Here is a 24,451-nt window from a genome sequence, read left to right as displayed (position 1 = left end):
AAAAGTGTCAGCTCCATTGAACCTGGTGAACTTGGTAACACTGTGATGATGGCATTTGGATAAGGCAAATCAATGCCCATTAATGTCATTCTATCAGATCAAATTTAGAAGTCCAAATAACCAGCCACACTCTAGGCTGCCAAACAGAAAGCATACATTTCTTGCTCGGTAGTTGACAATGGGAGTGAGGAGGAGTATAGAGAATGAGCTGATTCATCCTACAATGGGCAAGACCCTTACCAGAAACCAAGGAAGTATGAAGGGAGGAGAAATGCTAGCTAGAATGATCCCAGGTCACTCTTAAAGATGACATGTACTTTAATTTTCAAGTTCAGTGATAGACCTTGTTTAAAAATGGTGGAGAGAACCAGCAAGATAGCTGAGGGTATCAAGGCTCTGGCCCCCAAGCCTGGCAACATAAGTTTGATCCCCAGGACTCACACAGTAGGAGAGAATAGAAAGTTGTCCTCTGACTGCCACATGTACATCTACGTGTGTATACACACCCACACATACACACATGCAAACACACACTAACACACACACACACACACACACACACACACACACACAATACAAAAAAGTGGAAAGTAATTGAGGATTCCCAATGCTGAGTTCTGTCTGTTATGTGCACGTGTACCTATTGTGGTGGTTTGCATAGGTATGGCCCCATAGACTCATGTGTTTGAGTGCTTGGCCCATAAGGAGATGCATAGGTGGTCTTGTTGGAGTAGGTGTGGCTTTGTTAGAGTAAGCGTGTTACTAAGTTTAGTACAAATTGGTCTTAATAATACAACCCAGCATCTGATATAGGGGTTAATGCTGAAAAATCAGAGAAGCAGAGCAGTCAGCCACTAGTTCTTAGTCTACTGAATCCTCAGACTGAATGGGCAATTCTGTCCCTGTGAATTTTCAGACTAAATGCTGTGAGCTCCTGTCTCCTCCCACCTTATATTCCTTTCTCTGCCCAGCCATGTCACTCCTGTATCCACCTCCCTAATGCTAGAATTAAAGACATGTGACTCCCAAGTACTGGGATTAAAGGTGTGAGCCACCACTGCCCGTCTCTGTTTCTCTTTTAGACTGGATCAATCTCCTATAGCCCCAGAGTGGCCTTGAACTCACAGAGATCCACCTGCCTTTGCCTCCCGAGTGTTGGGATTAAAGGTGTGTGCCACCACTGACTGGCCTCTATGGCTAGCTAGTGACTATCTCTTCACTCTAATCTTCAGGAAAGCTTTATTTGTTAAAGCACAAACAACATATCACCACAACTAGGGGCTGGACTTAGAGGTCTCATATGCTCAAGCTACACCTAGTGTGACACACAGTCTTTCCTTCTGCTGCCTGTGGATCAAGATGTAGAACTCTCAGCTCCTTTTCCAGCACCATGTCTGCCTGCATACTGCCATGTTTTCCATCATGATGATAATGGACCAAACCTATGAAACTGTAAGCTAGCACCAATTAAACATTTTCATTTATAAGTGTTTTTGTGGTCATGGTGTCTCTTTACAGTAATAGAAACCCTAACTCAGCCATCTACAGATGGCTCATATGCACACACTCATTCACATATATAGACATTAATGTGTTCCCACATATACACCCTTCCAAATTTTCCAAAATTGAGAGATACATGAAGTTAAAAGATGTATCAGAAGTAAAATTCAGCTATGATATAATGAATGATGGCTTTATGGAGAAAACTTCTCAAAAATAAAAAAGTAACTGAAATAAACAAGTGATTAATGTGTGCATGGGAGTGTTTTTCAGAAAAACAAAAGCTCAAATATTTAGTAAAATTCAGCTTTTTATTTTAAGGAAAACTTTCTTTGTATCAGCAGTTAATATACATAGATAGTGTGAGACACTCTCTAGAATTCAACTACTACAAACTAAATGCCATGATTCTCAGTAATTGTCACCCTTATGTCCTTCTCTCACTATCAGACCATTACTGCTACTGCTGTGGTCAATACTAGAGAAATACTGCAGCATATATGAGAATGGATTTTTATTTTTAGTCATTTTATAGAAAAGTTGTAATAACAAAATACATTCAAAGCTTTTATCATTTTCATATATGTATATATATATATACATACATATATATGAGTGTATTTGTATATTGATAAAGGATGGATAAATTGATTGATAGTTAGACACCTTTCCACAAAAGATGGGTATCTTGCTATGTTGCCAACCTAATCCTACATTTCGGGACTCAAGTCATCTTTTGCCTTGACTTCTTGGACAGGTGGACCTGAGGGGTACATCAGATCACCACCATGCTGCCATGTTTTTGTCACTAATCCCAGTTACAACTGTTCTTCTCCATTGAAGGTCAGGTTGCCTTCACTCACTCAGATGAGAAGTCCTCTTCTCTTGAGCGATGTGAAAGCAAGCATTCAACTTAGAAAAGCTGAGTTTCTATGACCCTTTTCAGCAAGAGCAAGCTCCCAGACTGCACAGTAAAGGCTACAGGAACACACTAGTGTGTAGTGAAATCTGTCACACCTTAAGCCACCATGAGCCCTCTGCAGCTGGGGCTGACTAGAATTGGAAAGGGAGGAAGGGAAGACAGAAGAGTCTATAAGAAGGTGAGAAATTCTTGCTCACAAGCAAACAGCTCTCCTGGAGGGAAGAGACAGAATAATTGGGGACTGCAGGGCTTGGCTGCAGAGTTGTAAGAAAACCCAAGTATCTCACAGCTGAGCCTCAGGCCAAAGCTGACTCCACCCCATGAACACTTCCTTGCATCCCAAAAGTGCCCTGTATTTCACACACCCACTTTTGCCCATGAAGAGAGGCTATGTTTTCTTCCCTTTCAAACTCCAGTCTCACAGCTTGGTGCTGAGGATAATTATTTAACGAGCACTTCAGACCTGAACAGTTACTGTGGAGTTAACATCACTGAGAAGTAGAACCACTTGGCTGGAAGAAATCTATAACCTAGTTTGTGCAGATCCTCTGGGTAGGCAGCACCCTCTGCTAGTTACAATGCTTGGAGGCGGATCTTCTTCTCACAGAGCTTTGGGCAAGGAAATTTCAAAGCTCGCTGTTAGAGGCTCACCACCTCACTACCAGGAAACTATTCTTGTGAGCACCCCAAATCCTTCTGGTACAATTTAAACCAATTTCCCTTTGTCTGGGGTCAAGTGCAGGCAGGAAAATTGCTTCTGAGGATATACACTTCATAGGCTTTCTGAGTGTTCATGGGATCCTAGATATGATCCAGTATCATTTCATTCATTTTTTTTGCAAAGAATTAAAATGTTGGGTGGCATAGTAACCAAACCTACAGTCAGTTAGTCCCAAGTCCCAAGAGCTTTGGTCATATATAATACAAATAATTCTAATGACTGGAGTGGAATTTAATGGTGGAGCCATGGCTTTAATACCCAGACCTGCAAAATTTAATAAGTGTATAAATGATTTGTCAGAGTCACTAAGACCTTCCTAAAATTACAAGGCTTGCCCAGTAGCATAGACAAACTCAAACTACATAGGTAAGGGTCTTGATTAGGAATTCGGGTACTTCTACTTTATGTCTTATTTGGGGGACCACTGGAAGATTATACATCTACTCACCATTCCCATCTGAAAGTTGTTGCTAATATCATCACCAACTGTGGATAAGTGTTCTGAGATTGAGTATCAAGATGGGAGTAAGCATGACTTTAGATGCTCTTTACAATTCTAAATTCTCAATGATAACTGTCAGTGCTGCATCTTGGGGCAGGCATCTCAGCCCTCATTTGTATGGAGTGTGTGTGTATGTTTGCGTTTTTGTGTGTTCATAAATTTGCTTGTCCACATGTATCTGTGCGTACACATGTACATGTGAGCACACGTATGTGCTAAGGCCAGAGGTCAATATTAGATCCCTTCCTCAGCTGCCCCCCCCACCTTACTTTTGGAGATAGAGTCTCTCGCTGAACCTGGAACTCACTGATTCATCTAGTTTGGCTGGACAGTGAATTCTAGGGATCCACGGGTCTCCCTCCCCTGTTCTTAGCACTGGGTTTACATATGCATGCTACTACATCTGGCTTTTGTGTGACTTCTAGGAATTAGAAATCAGATCCTCATTCTTGCACACAAACACTTAAATGACTGAGTCATCTCTACACCCACTAGCATCCATTTTTACTATGTTTGTCCTAGCTATCCAAGAGCATGGAAAATCTTTCTGTTTTCTGATATCCCCTATAATTTCATTCTTCAAAGTCTTAAAGCCCTTGTCAAATAGGCCTTTCATTTGTTTGGTTAGAGTTGCCCCAAGAAATATTTTGTTATTTGTGGCTATTGTGAAGGGTGTTATTTCTTTATTTTCTTTCTCAGTCTATGTATCATGTGTACATACGAGGGCTACTGACATTTTTTAGTTAATCTTGTATCCTGCCACATTATTGAAGGTGTTTATCAGTTGTAGGAGTTCCCTGGTAGAATGTTATGGGTCACTTATGTATGTTATCATATCATAAGCAAGTATCAAAAGTTTGAATTCTTTCTTACCAATTTGAATTCCCTTAACTTCCTTCTGATATCTCATTGCTCTAGCTAGAACTTCCAGTACTATATTGAAAAGATATGGAGAGAGTAGACAGCCTTGTCTTGTTCCTGATTTCACTGGGATCACTTTGAGTTTCTCTCCACTAATTTGATGTTGGCTGTTGGCTTGCTGCATATTGCCTTTATTATATTTAGGTAGGTTCCTTGTATTCCTAATCTCTCTAAGACCTTTATCATGAAGGGGTATTGGATTTTATCAAAGGCTTTTCAGCATCTAATGAGATGATCTTGTTTTTTTTTTCCTTTCAGTTTATTTATATGGTGTGTTACGTTGACAGATTTTAGTATATTGAACCATCCCTGATTTTCTTGATAATGGTGGATGATTTTCCTGATGTCTTCTTAGATTTGGTTTGTCAGTATTTTATTGAGTATTTTTCATCAATATTCATGACAGAGATTGGTCTATAATTGTATCTTGGTGTGGTTTGAGTATCCAGGTAACTGTAGCCTTGTAAAGAGTTTGGCAATGTTCCTTCTATTTCTATTGTGTGGAACAATTCGAGGAGTATTAGTGTTAGCGCTTGGAAATTCTGGTAGAATTCTGTGCTGAAACATTCTGTTCCTGGGCTTTTTGGGGGAGGGGGAGGGGGAGGGATACATTTAATGACTGTTTCAATTTCCTTAGGGGTTATAGGTCTATGCAATTTGTTTATCTAGTCTTGACTTTGGTATGTGGTACTTATCCAGGATATTGTCCACTTTCCCAAAATTTTCTAATTTTGTGAAGTACAGGTTTTTGAAGTGTAACTTGATTCTCTGGATTTCCACAGTGTCTGTTGTTATATCTCATTTTCATTTCAGATTTTGTTGTTTGAGTATTGTCTCTTCGACTTTTGGTTAGTTTGAATAAAGGTTTGTCTATCTTGTTGATTTTCCCAAAGAACCAACTCTTTTTCCCATTGATTTTTTGTATTGTTTTCTTTGTTTCTATTTTATTGATTTCAGCTCTCAATTTGATTATTTACAGCTATCTGCTCCTCCTGTGTGAGTTTGATTCTTAATGTTTTAGAGCTTTCAGTTGTTCTGTTAAACTGATAGTGTGAAATTTAGCCAGCTTCTTTATGTGAGCATTTAGTGTATAAACTTTCCTCAGTAATGCTTTCATCGTGTCCTATAAGTTTGGATGTGTTGTGTGGTCATTTTCATTGAATTTTAGGAAGCCTTTAATTTATTTCTTCCTTGACCCAGTGGTGATTCAGTTGAGCATTGTTCAATTTCCATGAATTTATGGGCTTTCTGCAATTGGTGTTGTTGTTGAGTCCTAACTTTAAGCCATGGTGATCTGATAAACACAGGGAATTAGTCCAATTTTTTCGCATCTGTTGAGGTTTGCTTTGTTACCAAGTATGTGATCAATTTTAGGGAAAGTTCAATGTGGTGCTGAGAAGAAGGTATATTCTTTTGTGTTTGGGTGGAATGTTCTATAAATGTCTGTTAATCCCATTTAAGTCATAATATCTGCTAATTCCTTTATTTCTCTGTTAAGTTTCTGTCTGGCAGACCTGTCCAGTGGTGAGAGTCGGGTGTTGCAGTCTCCTACTTTTAGTTTGTGGGGTTTGTTGTGTGATTTAAGCTTTAGTAATGTTATTTTACAAATGTGGGTGTCTCTTAAAGAAAACTGACTCTCCCTCCCCTAGAAGCTGTAAATTGTCAAAAGCTCCTTGGCCTATCCCACCTCTCTGTACTTGAATTTGATGTGACATGAGCTTGCATAAGTCTTACGTATTGTGTCATAACTACTGTGAGTTCACATTGCACCTTCTTTTTGTGTCTTGAAGACATTCTTTTCTTGTAATTATCTACCACATCTGGCTCTTACATTCTCACCACCCTTTCTTTTGTAATGCATCCTGAACCGTGGGAGGAGGCATATGGTATAGATAACCCATTCAGAACCTAGTGTTCCATAGTCACTTATTCCTGGCACCTTGACCAGTTGTGGGTCTCCATGTTAATTAACATCTACTAGAAATACAAGCTTCTCTGATAATGGTCAACAGAAGCAATGACATATGGGATAGCAACAAGTCATTAGAAGTCCATTTAACACTAGTTCACTTAACAGAATAGTAGTAGCAGATGCTTTTGCCTTATCTAGGAGCAGATTCTTGGTCAAATAATGGTACCAGGTATGGGTTTATCTTGAAGAGCAGTACTTATCCAATCAGAAAATGATTACTTCCTTGACATTCATGCTACTGTTGCACTAGTGTACATGTCTTGCCAGACCAGTGATGATTATAGCTTGCAGAGTTTCACGAATGGGTAAGATATTACTCCTTGTATTTTGTGTGAAGCACCTGCCTGCACTGTGAAAACTAGCCAATAGAGATGAAGCTTTTAGATCAGCACCAGCTCTGTTTTTCCCATGTTCTAGGACTCAAATATGTGGTGTCTTCAGCTATAGAGTATTACCACCAAGTTCTGATGGGTAACCAAGAATATTGGCACTAGCCTGTAATTTTTGGGAGTTTATGGAACCTCACCTGCAAATGACACCAGAAATAGTAACCCATTCCAGGCGTTTTATTTGTTAGCCATGGTATCCAATAGGAGCATTCTTTTCTTTTATTTTATTTTTTATTTAAATTAGAAACAAGATTGTTTTGCCCAATAGGAACATTCTTGCCTGTTACAGGTTTTTACAAAAAATGATTAAATCAGACACCTGTGATTTTCAACCCCAAATCGGCTTGCTTAGCAGACATGTTCTGAAGGCTGAATGCCCTAAGTCAAGATTAACTTACATATGCTTCAACTGCCCCTCCCCCCCCCATTGATGAAGAAAGCCAAGGGAGGAGTAAATATGATCTTGGATATCAGGAATATTAGGTACTCTTGATCAGGTGCCTATCCAAGTTTCTCTAGGGAAAATTCTTATGTGATTGAAAAGATGGTTATTTTTCAGATTCAATAAGAGAATGTGGTCAAAATTTCAGAACCCTTTGCAGTGAAAACAGACATTTGGCTGTTGTTACAAAAGGACTTGAGATGGAAACATGCAATGAACTTCCTTAGCAGTGGCTTTAAAACACTCAAAGGTAGATAAGAACACATATGAAAAAAATCAGTTAATTAGGGATGATAAACATGAAAATATTCAACTTTATTAGTCACTAGAGAAATGCAAACCAAAGCTATTACACTACACTGAGATTCACATTTCATCTCATTCAGAACAAGACCTTAAAAAAAATAGTAAGTGGTCTGGACTGTGGGAGGCAGGCTGCCACCAAGCCTGACACCATGAGTGCCATCCCAGGGACCCACATGGTAGAGTTACATATAATTGACTCTTGCAAGTTATCCTTTGACCTTCAATTGCATGTTATGGTGAGTGCACAGGCTGTCTCTACATATATCTATCTGTCTGTCTGTCTGTCTATCTATCTATCTATCATACACACAAAATGCATATACACACATTAAAGAGATAAATGTAAATATATTAAAACAAACAATAAATGCTGGCAAGGATATGGACAAAGGGGAACCCTTACACACTATGCACTTCTGGGGGGAATGTAAACTCCCCCATCCTCTGTGGTAGTCAGGATGGCAGTTTCTCCCAAAGCTAACACTAGATCTTCCACATGACCCTGTATACCACTCTTGGGTATTTACCTAAGGACTCCATGTCCACAAAGCACAGAGCACTGTTCACAATGGCTAGTTATGAAACCAGCCTAGATACCCAACAACAGAGGAATGGATAAAGAAAATGTGTTTTATGTACTCAATGAGGTCTGTTTTAGCCATAAAAAATGAATGAAATCATGCCATTCTCAGGATGGAGAGTATGACTGGAGATAATCATATTAAGTGAATTAGGTCAGTCTCAGAAAGACAAGCCTCATACATGTGTTCTCTCCTTTGTGGTTCACACATGTTATATAGATACATAAAATCACACATGTGCATAAGACATGAAAGCAGAAGTACAACTATCTGGGTAACAAAGGGGAGGAATGAAAAGGAAGGCGTGAGTAAAGGGAGTAGGGTAATATGATGAGGCATAGGTTCAACCTATAATATACTGACATAGGAAAATTTTAAATAATTAATTCTAAAAATCAATTAGTGAAACTGAGGAGGAAGAATGAATGCCCGCCTGAAGGAATTCACCTTTGTTTTAGAGAGAGTGACAGAAAGAGAATAAGTAGAAAGGCTGAGTTTTGTCATGGTGGCCAGTATGTGCATTGGCACTATCATGGGCATTTCTTAGTACTTACTGTGACTGAGCTTTGAAACCATGAGAAAACATATGTCATTTATTGATATTGAGTGTTATGGTTGTCTGGATGAGAATGGGCACTATAGGGGCATATATTTGAATGACTGATCCCCAGTTGGTAGAACTATTTAGGAAGGATTAGTGTTGTGGAATATTAGTTGAAGATGTATTACATACATTACTCTGTGGAACATTTGTTTAATGATGGAGAGATGTGTTGCATTCTTTCATGTTACATTCATTTAACTCTGTGAAGCCATGTTACTTTGCCTGTTTAAAACATGTGATTGCTCTAATAAAGAGCTAAATGGCCAGTAAGTAGGCAGAAGAAGGAGAAGCAGGGCTGCTAGGCAGAGAGAATACATAGAAGGAGAAAAAGGGAAGAGGGGGGAGCGAGAAAAGAAGCAGGAAAGGTGCCCTCCCCAGGCACTGTGGACTTCTGATTTACCTTGTGTGGAAGAAATCAAGAGTCAACTCTATTTCTGAGAAGATGGCCAGTGGTAAAGTGCTTGCTGCATGAGATGAGGTCCTGAATTCGGATCCCCAGAACTCATGTCAAAAGCCATATGTGTCAGGACTTTCCTGTAATTCCAGTGCTGGACAACATACAGACAGAAGGATCCCTATGGCTTGTTGGCCAATCAGTATAGCCAGTGGGTGAGCTCCAGGTGTAATGGGAGAGAGGTGGAAGGGCTAGAGAGAAGGCTTAGCAATTAAGAGTACTTGCTGCTTTTGTAAAAGACCCAGAGTTTTGTTTCAGCACCTGATACACATTACAAAGGACTCCCTTTCCTGACCTCCTCAAGTACCTGTGTAGTGGGCACAGATGCAAAGAAATATATGCACTTAAATGATTTTGAATAACAAACTAAGATGAGAAGAATTGAGAAAGATACTAACATCCATTTTTTGCCCCACTAACACTCACACCTCAACAGACAAGCACACACATAAATAAATGAATGAATAAATAATAAAATTTATAAGGAAGCAACCCTATCTAAGCTAACCCCATCTGTAAGACTAATGAATAACTATTATCTAAACTATTAATTTTGCAAGCAGTGTGTTACAAAATACCTACAAGATAAAATAATGTAGTACAATAGGATACTCAAGAGGTAAGATTTTCATAAAGAAATTGCAAACCTTCTTTTAAAAAAAAAATGTAGATTCTAAGGAAATGGAATGTGGGTAAGATGCTTGCTAAGAGCACAGAAGAACCAGAGGTCAAATCCGCAGCACCCAAATGAAAAGCAGGGCTTGCCACATGCATGTCTGTAACCCTGGAACTGTGGAAAATGGAGACCAAAAGACTGCTGGGGCTTCCTGACTCAGGGTGAAGCCAGTCTGCCTCAAGATAACAAGGCAGAGAGTGATAGAATGGGCTCTGTGTACCTATATCCCAACACACACGCACGCACACACACACATACACACATACCAGAAACACATGCACACACATACATGTACTTGCACACATATAAACACACACATGCACAAATACCCAAAAAATGCACCATGTATGTGCACCTACACATGTACGTGAACACACACACATACACACAGGCACACATGCATGTTCACACATACACACATATGATTAAGTAAGTAACCTTAAAGAAGAGCAAAATAAAAGGAAATACACAACTATTTTTGGAGCTGGAACAAAGCTTATTGGAGTAAGGACCAGCAAGTGTTTGAAAAGCACCTTGGCAATGAAATTAAATCTTCTCATGGAAATCAGCCTGCAAAGCCTGCTCCGGGAACCAGCTGTGAGGTCAGCTCAGGACTGCTTTCCTTTTCATAAAGAAACATCTTTTGAATGTGGTGGGCCCAAATCAATATTCCTTTGTCAGAGAAAGTAATGAAACAAGGAAAAGAAGATGCAAACTGTGTCGTTTCTTTTTAACTTAAAAAAATATTTTTGACTTAGATGGTGTTTACCAAAAAATTGTAAGGAGTCAACAGTCACCTAGTTTACTCTACATTAATAAACATTTGGCAGGATTGTCCGATATGGCTCTAACCCTAATTCCATTGGGCCTAGAAGGCTGTCAGCATCCATCTACATAAAAAAAAAAAACCTTCAGACTGCAGCATAGCTCCATTGGCTTTATAACAGCAGGCGCTTGCTGCAGGTGGGAGCCGATGGGAAGGCAGCTGGAGCTTCACCAGACCTCACATGTACCTTCTGGGACAGAGACTTTGACAGTTACTGTGGTCAGCCTCCACTTTCCTGGGGGAAAGCATAGTTTTAGAGTGTAGTAAGATGGTATTTCATTTTAATGGTATGGTGGGATCTGAGGGCTAACTCCACAATCCCAGGTTCTGAACACATGGTTCAGAGTGCCAGAGTTCAGTGAGGGCCAGAGTGCATTTCCATCAGGGTGACAACCTCACTGATGACGGAAATTCAACTAGCACATGGACCTGTGGGGTAGAGAAGTGTGTAGGATCAAAAGTACCACGTTTCAGATGACAATCAAGGTGCATGCAGGCAAGAAGCTGGGGACATGGCTCAGTGGGTTAGTACTCGCCATACACCTTGCAAACAGGAGGACCTGAGCTGGATCCCACAGTCCATGGTGAAAACAACAAAAACAGAAGCAAGCAAAGTCCTGCAGGCCTGCATTTGCAATCCCAGAGCTGGGGAGATGGAGGCAGCTGGATTCTTGGATATACTTGGGAAGTTCCAGGGCAATGAAAGACCCAGTCACAAAACACAAGGTAGACACTACTTGAAGAACACCACCCGAGGTTGTCCTCTGGCCTCCACACATGTCCATACATGAGACACATGATGAACTCCACAGCAGAGCAGATCTTCCATGCCTTTGGCCAGGACTCGTGGTAATTCTGAAGCAGAGCAATGGGTATGAATGGCAACTTTAGTCAGTGTAATACACACACACACACACACACACACACACACACACAGAGAGAGAGAGAGAGAGAGAGAGAGAGAGAGAGAGAGAGAGACACTTCTTCCAGAGCAGAGATGAACAGCAGTGCTCAGAGAAAGCGGCTCATACACGGGCTCCCCGTGGCCACTGTGGCCACTGACACCTTAAAAGCATGTCTCTTTTCATGAGAAAACAAAGATTAAGTGTGTTTGTGTTCTTGTGACCTTTCTCCAAGGAAAATCCTACAGTTGAGGTACATGAGACCAAGGACTCTGTCTTTTCTTCTGACAGAATCTTCCATTTTCTTTACAGGAATAACTGAGCATGGTGCCATACAGCTTCTCCACCATGGAGGCTCAGCGGTCACAGCTCCACAGGTTATCCACCCAAAACTGTGAGGAGCACAGGCTTTCCTTAGAAGGAAGCAGGGGGTGCTGCTCAGAAGCACGGCAGCTTTCCCCGGGTCTCCTGTGACTTTTTTTTTAAAGAGCCCCTTGGTCTGTAAAATGTTGAATGTGTTTGCAGGAAAGGTAAACACTGCCAAAACCAACAAGTTCCTTCCTTGGGAGGCAGGGGACTGTAAGGCAAAGTGGTCTTCAGATTGAGATAGGGGGCACAATTTACACTGGAACAGCAGCCAGCCCCTATGGCCCTGCCTCTTCCCCAGAACTGCATTAGACAGATGATAAATCTTGGCTGGAGGGATTCTGAATTGTGTATTCAAGGGGTAGGGGAAATTAAAATTGATCCCTTCTATAAATACCTTAGGCAAAGTGGTGTGTGTGTGTGTGTGTGTGTGTGTGTGTGTGTGTGTGTGTGTGTGTGTGTGAATAGGCTTGGTGACTGGCTTAAATGGCCCAACAATTTTAAATAACATGCTGTTTGTGACTTGCTATGACTTTTAGACCTGGAGAAGTTACTTCCCTGGGTGAAGGGCCAGACACCCAACCCCCAGAAACACATTCTCGAAGAACATGCATTAAAGAGTCTCCAAGGAGCCTAAAGGCCCAGGCTGACTAATGAAAACAGGAGAAACCAGCTAAGTTTGAATTGCCTACAAACAACAAGTGATTGTTTAGTGTAAGCATGTCCTAATTATTAAATGTGCCCTAGTTATACAAAAAATCTATTCACTATCTGGAATCCAAATGTAACTTTACCCTCTCTATTTTTACTATCTAAATCTGGCGAGCTTGCCTTGTCATTCATATTAACTAGATGGATGTTATTTATGCCCCTAATTGCTAAGTCACACCAAACTCATATTGAATAAATACAAGCAATGTCTCTATAAAGAGTCAGAAAGATTAAGCACTATTTATGAGATGAAACTCCAGCAGCATACTCTAAGAAGGTAACTGTATAGCTTACTTCAGGGAGTTGAACTTCCCGGAGGTCACATCCAAGAGAGCTTTGCAAATCACCACACCCAGGACACAAGCAGGGCAAATGGCAGGCTTGTTCTCCGTGGTCACCCATTCAGTCACTGCTGTACTCTGATGAGTAGCACACGCCAGCAATGAGTCAGTGTGGTAGCTAATGCTTACATTAAAGAAAACCTGGGTTGCTTGGCCTCTTCTTTTTTGAAATTCAACAGAAATTTCACAGCTACTAAAGGTAGCTAAATGGTTGAGGGAGAATTAAGACGTCTTAAAGTACAAATTAAATGGTTACATACAAGCAGGTCAGGCTAGCTTTTGTGAACCTTACTGTTAAGTTAAACACACATAAATCTGTGCTTTAATCAAGGGAATGAAGCCATGTGGAGACAGACATACTGTATTGATAACACACAGGAGAAGGCACACGTCTATTTCTTTTGTTGGGGGCAGGGTTGATGTGTGTGCAGATGCATGTGTGTGCCAGGGGTCAAACTTGGGAGTCATTCCTCAGGAACTATCCATCTTGTTTTTAGGGAAAGGACTCTCTCTGGCCTGGAACATACAAATCAGCCTGGCTGGTTGGCCAGTGATCCCACTGTCCCTGCCTTCCCAGGGCTGGGATTATAAGGGTATGTAACCATGACTGGCTTTTTGCATAAATGCTGACAAGGAAACTCAGGCTCTCTGTGAGCACTTTGCTGCCTGAGCCATTTCTCCAGCCACAAAGTGGATGTACCAAATACACTTCCCTCACTTTATATTCTATTCCCATCCCACCCCTTCCCCATTAAAAAAAAGAAAAAAGAAAAAACCATTGCCTATTAGAGTCAGAGTCAGCCGGAGACTGCTAAAAGATCCAACCAAATTTATTACTTTTTATTCTAATAACAGGTCCCTTTCAAGTGTGATGTACCCTTGAAACTGCCAAATCTTGCGAAGATCAGAGGTCATGTTTTCTTAGCAAATGAAGCTGGCCCATGAAGCTGCCTGCCGATTCAGGGAGAATCCTTGCTGTCTTTGTCCCGAGTAGGCTGATAAGTAAGTGGCCGAAGTGCTACATGGCTGCTCTAAGCTTTCCTTGTTAGAAAGCCTGAAGAGCTGCTGGGCTCTTAAGGCCCTGAGCCCAGCACTCAGGGGGAGCATTCCAAAGCCAAGCCCCGTATCTTATCACAACCATGACTCCACAGCCTTTGACACAGAGTAAATTAACTTTCAATACTGGTGTATTCCCTCTGCTCTTCCTGCACCCCAAACAGTCTGAGTTGCTGTATTGCAAACACACTTTTCTTTTTGTAAGTTATTATTATTATTATTATTGTTGTTGTTGTTGCTGTTGTAACATTAATTTCTTCTTTAACCATTTCATACACACATTCTGATTACTCCCCTATCTTTCTCCTTCTTTGGGGTGTTTCCACAATTTCAACCCTTGAAAGGGCAAAGCTCCAAAAGAATATGGAGTTAACGGAATCCTTTGTTCCTGGTGGAGCATGGCCAGTGGTCTCCATAGAGTATATAGATGGAATCTTTACAATGTCAGATAAGGACAGCTGAAAGTGCAATTGTCAGATTATCTCTTGGTTACTTCTTCTCTTTTCTGACTCATCTGTGCAGAGCATCTTATAAAATAGGATCCTGCAGACTGCAGACTGGCAAGAGCAAGTCGATTAGGTGAATATGTCCAAAGTGGATGTGCTCTCTCCGTGATACTGTGCTGTGACCTCTTCTCCTCTTCCTGGTATGTTTTCAGCAGAGTGCCCCTCCCCTCCCACATCTTCAACTTTACTTTCAAATATGTGTTTCCATCTCTAAAACTCTTCTAAGCGAACCTCAGCTTTCCTGCTGCCTACCAACTACATCTCACCATGGGGAGCTCAGAATCTCTAGGCGATTCTGATGCATCTGCCTTGACGTAATCAACCAGCCCACTCACCCACACTTTCAGGAGGATGCCCACGTCTGACTCCCAGGTTTATTCCTGCTTCCAACAGTGCATCTTGCCTCATCAGCTCAGGTAAGACTGTGGCATTTACCAACTTACAGGATTCCCTGAATCTCCATATATATTCCCGACTGGAACATCCCCAGGGGATTATTGTTTTCCATCGACTCAACTCACTCTGCTGAAGACAGAGGAGTTATAGTCTGAGGAGATTTGTGGAGAAAGATCCTAGCAAGCGCCCCCCAGATCTCCACATGAATCCAGGAAAGTCTCTCCTCTAGGAGTCTCATATAATCAAAGGGAGATTTAGTGGGGCAAACCCTGCCACTTCATATTGGACTGAAGTCTCCAATGCATGATCTTTATCCTGTATGACTGTATTTCTAGTACCAGCCAGGGTTAACCATCTTAAAGAAAGTATGACATCATACAGAGGCTGCACTACATCTGTCATTGCATTCCAAGTTTCTGAGCATGCAAAAACACACCAAGATGAAGCAGCAGAGACAACTCATTTAACCAAATTATTGAAGTTATCATATATTAACTTTAAATAATGTAGTCATTATTTTTCCAAAATTTACATGACAAAAATGGAGCACAATTAGAGAAATTGTATTGTCTAAAATAAAATAAAAATTCTGAAGTTGAAAGTGTGATAGGCCAAAATGTAGACTTAATTGTGCTTAACAATGGGTTGATAATAGAGGAGATCTGAGAAATGAGACAAATGCTGGAAGAATCGCTGACATCAACAGACAGGAAAAAATAAAACAGCAAAAATGTGCTGGCAGGATAGCCAAGTTGACAAAGTGCTTGCTTTGCATGCAGAGGGTTCATCCCCAGAATCTACATTTTAAAAAAGTTAGGCATAGTGTCATACACTTCTAGACCCAGTGGTGGGGTAGTAGAGACAGACAGATTGCTGGGGCTCACTGGCCAGCCAGCCAGGACCACTTGGCAAGCTCCAAGCAAAAGAGAGACCCTGTCTCAGAAAACAAGGTAAATGGCCCCTGAAAAACAATATCAAGCTTGTCCTCTGACCTCCACATATGTGCACACATGTCTACCCATACACAGGAGCATGAACACATACACACAAAATAAATACATGAATGAACACACTTGTATTATGTGTTCACATTCCATTTGTCTCTCCATGTAATTACATATGTGTTGGGCCCTCTCTCCATGTCATATATATGAGTGCTGAATGCATGCTATATACATAAACAACTTCATTTCTGTAGTACCAAAAGCAGGGAGGGAACAAAGCAGAGAAAATGCAGTGTGAGCATTGTTTTTCCAAAACTAATTTTTTAAAAAAATCATCAAGATACAGATCTGAGGAAAACTGAGGCTCACATAGGTCACAACCAGTCAGAGCAACACAATCTGCTGATGACCAGAGACAATAAAAAATCAAAAGACACTCAAAGAAAAACACAGTCTGTGTCTCTCATCTCCATAGGAACGGTGCTTTGGAAGACAATGATGGCATCTGAGAATCACTAAAGGAAAACGGAGGCCAAACTAGAATCCCACACTCTGGAGAAAGAATCTTCAAAGAGGACGTGAACATAGCTATCCTTATGTGCACACACTGGGAAATTCTGTTGTTCTCTGACAAGGAAAAGATGTTAGGGCTGTTCATCAAGCAGAAAGAAAATGAGGCCAGGTAACGAGACAAAAATACATAATGAAATTTAAGACAACAGAAATGTGTCTGAATGGTTGGAACCCAGTGGACTAATTGGAGTTTCCTTCATTTTTTAGCATGCATTACATGAGCACAAAAATGGGTTCACTATCACATTCTCCTCTATGCACATGCTGTGCCTTGATGTTGTAAGCAGATGTCTTTAAATTTAGGGGGCTCTGGGCTCAGCCTCTTTGGCTGCTGATGCCTACATATGGCAGGAGTCAGCAGCTTCCTACCTTTGTCATAGTGTTCCAGCACTGTGGTGCCAGCAGGTACATACTCAAAAGCATTTGTCAACAAATGATGGAATGAATATTATTTTGGGGGAAAGGAAAGAAGGTAAGAAAAAAGAATGACAAGATAGAAACCCACACAGTATTGATATGATGGGGCCAATGCAGAACTGGGGCAGGTGGGAATTCTACCCTCAGCACCTTCTGGGACTGTCATTTTGGAAGGAACGTTGTAGCAGCTTAAGGAAATATCTAGTCTTTTATCACTTGTGTCTCAGTCCTGTTCCAACAGTATAAGCAAATGTTTTAGAGGCATCATGGTGAGGCTAAATGTTCCCACTGAGAGCTGTCACAAAAGGAAGGAGAGGGAGGCTGGCGCCTATGGTAGCAGGCCTGTAATCCCAGGGGCTCACAGCTGTCATCAGCAATCCCTTGAGCTGGCAAGGAAGGGCTGCTCCCATGACCACATGAAGGGGGCTCTGGGCTTCTGTCACCTCAGGGGGCCAACAGCAGGGCTTTACTGTTATTGTTGCAAAATGGTAATGAGTTCTTTGCTGTTTCTTCTACAAGTTTCTGGAGAAGGTATGTTGCTCTCATGATTGGGTCATGGTGGATAAGTATCACAGCCCCTCATAGGCAGAAACATAGGAAAGAAACTGCAGCCTTGAAACAGCCAGCTACACACATATATCTCCAAGAGTGAAACCAGAATTTGGAAGGAGCGGATGCACTGAGGGTGGAGTGGGGAAGGTTTGTAGATGGAGCAAATGAGGCTAGAACAGAATCTGCTTTCCATGTTTTATTTTAATTAAAATGTTGGAGCTGACTAAAACTTATAGTTTAGTATTTCCTCATTTTGGAAAGCCTTTAAAAAGTAATCAAGTTTCATGACTGTGTATTAGCCATCTATTTATTTATTTATTAGTTCAAATTAGGAACAAGCTTGCTTCACATGTCAATCCCTTCTCCCTCTCCCTCTCCCTCCCCAGCCACCTAGTTTTAAAACAGTCTTTTTTATTATTTTTAATTACATGCAAGTAAGTGTATCTATATGTGGGCCCTGTTGTCATGAAAACAGGTCCTTATGAAGGTCAAAGGTGTTGGAGCTGGAATTACAGTTGGCTTTGAGCCCCCACTCCAACCCCAACATGGATGCTGGGAGCTGAACTCAGATCATCTGAAAGAGAATTGAGCATTCTTAACAGCTGAGCCTACCTCCAGTCCTCTACCCATCTATTTTTATTTTACAGCAGCTTTACTAGCAATACATTGATCGATGCTGCCATATAGCATTATCTGCATTTTTAGTTACAGAAATTGTTTAGAACAGAGAGTTTTAGATCCCATTTACTACAAGAAAACCCCAAACCTCTGCTAATTAGCAGTCAATTATTTTGGTGGATTAAAGCAGGCTGTTTCGGTTAGAATTGGTGTATGGCGGTGAGAGCCGCCACCCTGGGAGCTCATGCTTGGGCTTACTCGTTTCTGTTCTTTATCCGCCAGGAATGATAATGTGGAAACAGTTTCTGTGGACAGTTTAAGGAATGAAGGCATGGCTCTAGGCCTGCTGATTCTCTTTAGGTGCCTTCCAGATAACTATAGTTTTACACCTCGGCACAGTGCCAGGCAAACAGGAGCTCAGCTCTCTGTCTCAGCTCTGCCTGAGCTAGACAATGTGGGATGGGATTGAAGAACTTTACTGCCATGTTGATGGCATTTGTAGCCTTGGTGTGAAGTTTCCAAAATTAGTGCCTGCTGATTAGGAGTGTGGAATGCTTAGGGCTCTCACTTAATTGGGTCTTGAATACTTGCCTGGGTGATTGAATGACTAAAAGAAAATACAAGTTACGCGATGCAAAATTAGCATAAGCCCCTAATAAGTGTTATTCCTTTTACCCCACTGGAGTTTCACAGTCTGTGCTTTCCGTGGAAGGACAGCAATTACACATCATGAAAAGCAACTCTATGCCTTTGCTAACAGCCAGAGTTCAAGCATGGGTTGTTTGAGTATTTCACATTAGTGTAGCATTAACTGAGCTCAAACAGAGACAGATTCTCTCCTTACAGTGCTGTGATTGGTTCCACGGGTCTGTAAATGTATTTTGAAAGCATTCACACACATCTCTGCTATAAAAGAGCAGGAAATGCCGACACGCAGGAGGGACATCTTTAAAATTCCTGTCATTTTTACATAGGTCCTTCCTCATTAGTGATGGGCTCTCTTTCACAATTCTTCCCTCAACCAGTGAGCTTGGGAGACTAGTCATTTCAGACTGGCTTCTGTCCTTGTTTGTCACGTCTACGTCACAAGGGTGTTGGAAGGATTAATTAGTCAACATGTAAGGTTCTTTGAAGATGAAAGCTCTCTAAATTGCTAAGCAGTGCTAGCATTCCTTCAGAGTACATAGTTTTCCTTTTATATTTATAAAAATCCACCTACCTCCCATTAACCCTTTTGGCTAACATTATTTACCCAGCTTGCCTTTATTAAAAAATAGCCAGCTTTGTTTTCTTTTCAACAAGTTTCAGAACATTTATTTACCCTTGTCCTCATTTCTCTTCCCTGTGAGTTTTTCCCTGTGAGTTTTTCTCTTATTGAGAGAGAGAGACGCTCTTCTTCAAGGCTTATGGACTGGCTCATCATGTTGTTTTCAGTCATTGGGATAGTGGTCTCATAGTCACATCTAAGGATCACGGAGGAGAGAAGCACTCATCTGGATGAACTGTTGTAATGCAGAGGACACTCAAATCCACTCATGCTCTTCAGTATGGAAATGTTTTCACAGTGGGGAGAGGCAGTGGCCTCCCTCCAAGATTTGAACTTTCACACAGAGTTACTCCAAAATCCTTTATGACACATAAAGATGCACCCAGGAAGACTGAGACGGAAGGGGCTGAGGGACAACAGTCTGTTCCCATAGGAAGGCCCAGCCGTGACAAACACTGAGTTTTTCTGTTTCTCCTTGCAACTCTGTCTGACTTTATTTTACATAATCTGACATTTTCTTGTCTGGAGCTAGGTAGTAATTTCTCCATGCAGGTTAGCCTCTGATACAACCCCACCATTGTAGACATTAGTAAAATCGTCTCCTCTGACCAGATGCCCCGGTAAGAACAAAATTGGCACACACACAGTAAGAACTGCCATTTCTTCTTGGAATACTGATCCTTTTATCATTGCATAACTGTTCTCATTTAATCCCAATTATTTTACTTCCTCTGATGACTATGGTCTCTGAAACCAACAAAGCCTTTGTGGCTTTCTTTAATTAATGCTAGCATGGCTAGTCTTTTCTCTGTCTCTTTATTTCTAATATACATATATTATTATATTTAAATGTATTCATTCTAGACAACACACATTTGGGTCTTTTTTACATTCTGACCATCCATATCACTTATGTTGTTTAGTTTTTGTGATGCAAGGTATCAAACCCAGAGCTTCTCATGGACTGGGCATACACGCTACCTTTAAGCTCCAATCCCAGATATTTATTCATTTATTTGTTTATAGACAGGGTCTCATATGTAGAGCAGGCTGGCCTTGAACTCATGATCCTTCTCCTTCCACCTCCTATGTGCTGGGACCATGGACATCAAGGTAGCTAATCATAGAACTTGGGCAAGGTGTTCTGTATTAGTTACTGTCTGTTCCTGGTTCCTGTTCTTTGCTCCCAATTTCCTCTCCTTTCCTGCCTATGCTAGTTTAATGGAGTGTTTGGTATAATTGTGTTTTACCTTTTTTCTTGGCCTATCAATTTTTTAAACTTTTTAGTGGTTGTCTTAGAGTTGGCCCATGACTACTTTCAAACAACACTATACTACTTCATAGGCAGGGAGAGCATTGCGTAATAAGCTGGCTTTAAAATTATTTTATATTGCTTTTCATAGCAATGCTACCATTCATTCAGTTACATATAGTCATATGTAAAATGCATGTCTATATATTTATGTACACAAACAATTATACACATAGTTGTTGCTATTACTTTGGAAACTCTTTTAACTGTGAACTTAAAAATATGGAAATGAAAGGTTTTGGAGGGCTGGAAAGATAGCTCAGTGGTTAAGAGCATTGGCTGCTCCTCTACAAGACCTGATTTCAGTCCCAAAACCCTCATGGTGGCTCACAACCATTTGTACCTCCAGTTCCAGATGATCTGACCCCCTTTCCTGGCCTCTGCAGTCACCAGGACCACATGTGCTCCACACACATATATACAGGCAAAACCCTCATACACATAATAATTTTAAATTGACATTCTCCAATGTCCTTCAGGGTTTTCTTTTTGTGTGTGTGTGTATGCATGTATCTGACTTTCGGATCTACATTATTTTTCTTTTCGCCAAAGAACTTACTTTAACACTGCTTGCAAAGCCAGTCCACTAACAAGAAATTCCCTTTATTTTAATTTTATTTTATTTTCCTAGAAGAGCCTAGAGCTAGGTGTCCAGGCAAGGCTCTGATAAAATATTTTCTCTTGAGCATGCCTCCTTAACACCAGAACTGGAAGTTAGTTCTTAGGAACCTAAAAATGGAGCTAAGAAACACTGTGTTACACAGCTGTATACTAATCTAAGGCAATATGTCACAGATACATCTTGAAACTCAAGTCTATTTTAGTACTATTCACAACAGCCAAGACAAGGCCCCAGCCTAGGTGCCTAGCAACAGGTGAATAGAAAAAAAAAAAAAAAAAGATGGCGCTCGTGAACACACACACACACACACACACACACACACACACACACACACACACAGTTGTTTTAGCTACTGCTGTGGTGGCAAAATATCCCAACAAAAAGGAACTTAAGAGAGAAATGGCTTATTTTAGCTCACAGGTTAAGGCTACCCTCTGCCATCATATAGAAGCCATAGTGGCAACAGGCTGAAGCAGATGGTCACATTCTTACTCCAGACAAGAAGCAAAGAACAAAGGATGTTTGTGCTTAGCTCACTTTCTCCTTTTTATGCAGTCTAGGATTCTAGCCCAGGGACTGGTACCACCCAGGTGGGCAGATCTTCCCACATTAATTACCCTAATCAAGATAATCGCCCACAGGAATGGCCAGAAGCCCATCTTCTCAGAATCACCTGAGAGATGGGCTTCTAGCCCATCAAATTGATAATTGATATTCATCATCACAACAGTGGTTTTATTCAGCCACAAGGAATTTTGAAATGATGTCATGGGGAAATGGATGAAAACTGAAAATGATCATCCTAAGCAAAGTAAGTCGGACTCCAGATGCAAACACCACATTGTTTTTATCTCATATTTGGAATATAAACGTTAAACCTGCATGGAAAAAAAAACATGAACATGGAAGAAAAACTGAGTATAAGGAGAAGCCTGAAGGGAATGAATGAAGAGAAGTTGAAAAGAGTCCATAATGGAGGAATGGGATAATTGTATGTTTTCTTTCACATGTAGAATCTAGATTGTATATTTATTATAAATAGTATGGGATATCAAAACAGCAGTGGGATTTTTTTTTTCCAGAGGAAATGTGACCATGGAAAGGGGTAAGAGAAGAGGACAATGGTGGATGAATATGAGCCAAATAAATGACACACACATAAGAATTTGTCATTCATAATGAAGTATATCATTTTGATTACTAATTCAAAATTAATTTTAAAGGTTATTTTGGGGGAAGAACAGAATATTGGTTATATCTAACTTGTTTGCCATCTCGGTCTCAGAGGACGAGATTTTCTCCAGTCTTCCTTGTGAGGTTCTGGGAGGTACTCCAAAAGTAGGTGAGGGCCCCTCCTGTGGCTAAGTGACTCTCAGCTTGATTCACACAGAACTGAAACAGGCCCTCCATTGTGGTTCAGGTCACCCTACCTAGTGTGTGACTTGTCCTGGAGAGACATAAACAAACATGTCTTCACCCCAGCAGAGAGGACACTTGACACACCAGGTCCAGGTTTGAGCCTTTGAGAGTACTGCATCTACTTAGAGTAGGGATGGGGGACTTTTGAAAAGCTGCACCACCGAAGAGTCCCAGCTGCATGGGTGACCACAGCCAGGGAACCTCCCACTTCCTATACATTTAAGCATGGCCAAGGCCACATGCAGCTGCAGCTGGAGGGATCTGGTGAACCTCACTTCTTCTTCAGGTTACCAGCACCATTAACTTGTGATTCTCTGTTTATTTTGTTCCCATGGCATTCGGCCTCTGCCAAGGCCTCTTTGGTGACCACAGAAGCTATGCTTTGTGATGGGGATATTCATGTCAGTCCTAGAGGACACAGCTTCTCGACAGCACCCAGAGCTCATGGGAGCTGTGATGCAGAGAGAGGTAGCCTTCTGTGTTTGGCACCTCATTTCTCCAATTTGGGGCAGTGGTCTGCTTTGTGACCTCACTTCTCCGACATATATAAGAAAGGCTTTTTCTCAGTTTGACTTGGGCTTTGCCTTTATGATAAAATGAGGACTTTTAAGCTCTCAGCACACTGAGGCTAAAACTCGGAGCCATTGTGAGGTCCTTGTTTTGTGTTCATTGTTACGGTTGTTGATTTTTCATGACCTCATTAGATTTGCAGCCTTGATTCTGAAGATACATGAATAATTCCGAGACCAGATTTCTGTGACACGGAGCTCTAAATACTCAAAGAACTGCTATACGTAGCTAGATTGGCATTCAACCAATTTTGCATTTAAAATTCCTTTATTCAGGAGCTGGGAGTTAGAGATGACTCAGGCAGGAAAGTCCATGAAGCAAGAGATCTGAGTTTGATCCACACAAACCACATAAAAGCCAGGCACAGTGATACTCTGGTGATCCCAGCATGGGGAGTCAGGTGGTTCTCTGGAGCTTGGTGGCCAGTCAACCTGGCTTACATGGCAAGTTACAAGGCAGTGAGAGACCTTGTCTCAACAAAAGATGGACAGAATCTGAGGAATAACATCACATTCTTGGCTCCACACCCATGGACAGAAGTGCACACACATTTGTGCATACACAAAAAGCACATGTAAACACAATGGATAGACATGTACCCCTCAAATACATGTACACACACAGAGATATATATATGTCCCCTGAAGGAACATGTATCCACACAGATTTGCCATACAGTCATATAGCATAAATATTAAGATTATAAAGTAAAAGTGATTATTGATGAAATCATGCCATTATGAAATCACAGTACAATAAGAAAATGTAAAATAAGAATACTCCTGTGTTATGGTAAATTCATATTATTTTCTTAATCAGTGTTTTAAATGTGTGTATGCAAGGTATTTGTTGCAGTTTTCAAAAGGAAAAGACAGGAAGGAAAAAAGTCAAGTAAAAATCATACCCATTTTAATGTGTATAATAATTCTCAGTATTATTAAAATGTATTAACTATAGTAAGATTCAATAACTTATATGAGAACACAATGAATGAATATATTTCTACTTCGTCTAATTCATTACAATAAAATATACTTCAAAATATTGAATTAATCTTTTC

The sequence above is a fragment of the Cricetulus griseus genome, chromosome 3 (assembly GCF_003668045.3).
Source record: "Cricetulus griseus strain 17A/GY chromosome 3, alternate assembly CriGri-PICRH-1.0, whole genome shotgun sequence".
NCBI classification, from domain to species: Eukaryota; Metazoa; Chordata; class Mammalia; order Rodentia; family Cricetidae; genus Cricetulus; species Cricetulus griseus.
Note: the sequence above shows the minus strand (reverse complement) of the source record.